Here is a 3,654-nt window from a genome sequence, read left to right as displayed (position 1 = left end):
TTCAACTTTTCGTGAGTAGAAATGGTAGTTTACTCATTAGATAATTAAAACATTTTGTTAACTTGTTATTTGGACTTTGTGAACGTACATATTTGGTGAGCATATAGAGAAAAAATATTGGGTGAATTTTAGCGCGTGTTCAGCTGGGGTTGCTCGTACGCTGCGTCCTTTCTGACACACTGTTACGGTTTTGAGGGTTTTTGATGATATTCGTTTTGCCCTCTCAACACTACACATATTCTAAAAACTACCCCATATGTCATAATTGCTTAAATTGTTTTTGTGGCAGAAATTGTTCTCGTTTGTGGCATCAGTTAACGATGGGGCTACCCATGAACCAAAAAAAAAAGGTAAAAAAAATCCATTAAAAGATAATTTAATATCCCAATGTGTAAAAAAATAAGATCCCTAAACTCAGCTGAAGGTCTGTATTATGAGCTTAAACATGGTGGCCGCCATGGCTGTAAGGCATTGAAGCATAGTTGGGTGAATACGAAATTGACTCCATAAATTGAAGTGCGTGGTTAGGTGGACGACAACACTTCTGGTCGAAGCATAGTTGGGTGAATAGTTCTTTTCTTTTTTTTTTTTTTTTGGGTCAGGCCAAATAGGCCGAAAGAGACACCCACACCCAGCAAGGTGGTGCTGCAACCCGACTCCATGAACGCCTAGCTCGCACGTATCAATCTCTTCCCAGAGCGCTGCCATCGTCGACTACAAGGAGAAAGCTCCCCTGTCGCCGTCTGAATTCCTCTGATCCTGCCTTACGCCGCCCTTGCACCCTTCCGTCTCTGTTCTGATCTCCAAACCGTAGGATTGTTCAATAGTTTATGACTGATACTTTCCTCAATGGCTTATGAGTTATGACTATATATGTATTTGTTGCGTTGGGAAATTGTTATATTTAGTGGGTTCATTTCAGTTGGCCTGGCCTGCACGAAAACAAAATTATCATAATACATAATAAATAAATTCCAGCTTAAACTTACTTTCTAAAACCATTCATGTATGTAAATATAACTTTGCGTTGATTTATAAATTAAAAAAGAATCAACTTTTAAATAAACCTCCAATAAAACTTTTTTTTTCTTTCATTGTAATGCTATATTTTTTTTTTGTTGCCTACGGTATCTTCTAGATAAACAGGATTCGAACCCTCAACACTTACTGAAGCAGACGAATGAGTTTAACCTTCGACCAACTCAAGTTGGTTTGCAACGCTATATCTCTAGTAATGAAAAACATTTAACAGGTCCAACTAGTAACAAAAAAAAAAAAATCTTCAAAATACAGATTCCACAGCCCATTTTAAGGTGCACTTTTTACCATACGTTGATTTATAAATTTGGCATATAATATATGCATATTATAATATGTCTCAACTCCAATAACCAAAGCCAATTATATAATTACGAGAGACAGGTCGCAACTCTACGTAGGTGATAAATATCACGTTATTCTGACACAGCACTACATGTGTCTCACGCTCTACCAGCACCGCAAAAAATGAGGCGTGCGTGGGAGCAACCCCATCTAAGGATGGCAATGGAATCTCATGAGGGCAGACCGGCAGAGATATACCCCCCACCTCCCGCCCCCACCACTCATAATTTGTCTCCGTCTATGCCCCACTCCCGCCTTGTCCCCGCTATAGATAATGGAAAACCCGTATCTGTTGGAAATTGAGGTCTTTTCTGATATTTGTCAATTTGAAAAATAAATAAAAAATAATTTAAAAAAAATTAAATTCACAGCAAATTAAATAAGTTTAGAATTCAATTTAACTACAACACAAATTCAACTCAATAATAATATAAATTCAACTCTAAATTCTATTGTATTTCTATCACATAAAATTACTATATCTTTTTTTGATATACAATGAATTCAACTCCTAATCTTTATCTTTTTCTAATTTTTAAAATTTTCAAATACTAAAGCTCTAATCTTTCCAAAACACTATGGCCACCGCAGCATTTAAATCCATCACAAATATGATTATTTCAATAACAGACATAAAAACAAAAGCAGATTTGAGAATATTTTTTCAAACAGTGGCAAATTAAAACAAATATATGAGACATAATCACAAGAATTTTCAGCATTACAACATTAACAACAATTGATATAAAATTTACAAAAATCACAGCAAATTATAATAGTCACAAAAATCACAACAATGTTATAATATAATTAAAATCACAAAAATCATACAAAGGGATGAGCTAAAATATAATATAACATTAGTCATCCCTTCTCTGTTTAAACAGGCGCGGGCTAAAATTCACCAAAATTATTGAAGTGTCAAATGTACGTATGGGGTGTTGAGAGTGCATGGTTGTCAACTTGTCATAATGTCTGAATGTGAAGATAGAAGAGACGAGCGAGCATGTGAATAGGTCGTAGTAGCTGGTGTTGTGTTAATGTAATGAAAATATATATGATCAGGATTTACAGCGAGAGGATAATAGGCTCCTATGTTCCGTTTAATTGTTAGAGAAATCCTATTCATTCTTTATGCACATCTAACATAATAAATAATCAATAAAGTATTTTTAAAATACATCTAAAAATACATATAATATAATTTTTTTGGTAAAATTAAATAAACACATCACATCTAAAATAATAAATAACCAACCAAATATTTTGTAAAAACATCGAAAATTATCAAAAATCATAAAAAAAATGGATACTATTAAACATAAAGATAACATAATTACTATATTTATTTAGCTATGATAACTTCAAAATCATTCTTACAAGAATGAAGTTTTCTCCCTCAAATACAAACAGAAACATAGATTTCAAAAGATAGCATCTTTTACCACAAGAGGTCGGAAAGTGTTATTTATAATTTTTTAGTGGTGTCTTTTGAAAAAAAATGATTTGATTTATGATATAATTTTTAATTATATTCAAGACACATCTAAAATAATAAATAATAAATAAAATATTTTTAAAACACATTCGAAAATATATAATATATATTTATTTGGTAAAATTAAGTAAACACATCTAAAATAATAAATAACGAACTAAATATTTTGTAAACACATCTAACATTATCAAAAATCATAAAAAAATGGATGTGAAGATAGCAGTTATTATGTTTATTTAGTTATGATAGCTTCAAAACTATTCTTATAAGAATGAAGCTTTCTCCCTCAAATACAAACAAAAATATATATTAGAAAGATAGAATCTTTTACTAGAGGAGGCGGGGATGGAAGACAAATAGCGTGTTATACATCTAAATTCCGGCAGAAGATTGAAGCGCAGCGAAGATGGGAAAAGCACAGGACGGGGAAAGAGCGCGGCGCGACGACGGAGGAGCACGGCGCGACGACGGAGGAGCACTCAAAGGAGGTGTGAGGCGTTGCAGATCTAGATTTTACTAGCGGGTAAAAGATTTAATAAAGTAAAACCTGTGTTTTGAGATATTTAAAGAGTGTTTTAGATTGTGTTAGGGTTTAGTAGATTTAAAATTAAATTGTTAAATTTTAGTTTTACTCAAACTATCTTTTTGAATTTGTATTTTAAATTAAAAAAATTAAATCTATTTAAATATGTTTGTTTTATTTTTTTTAATTAGTATAATAAAAATCTATTTAAAAAATAAATTTAAAGAATACCTAATCATATTGATAAAAA

This window comes from Arachis ipaensis, chromosome B04 (assembly GCF_000816755.2).
Source record: "Arachis ipaensis cultivar K30076 chromosome B04, Araip1.1, whole genome shotgun sequence".
In the NCBI taxonomy this organism is placed as follows: Eukaryota; Viridiplantae; Streptophyta; class Magnoliopsida; order Fabales; family Fabaceae; genus Arachis; species Arachis ipaensis.
Note: the sequence above shows the minus strand (reverse complement) of the source record.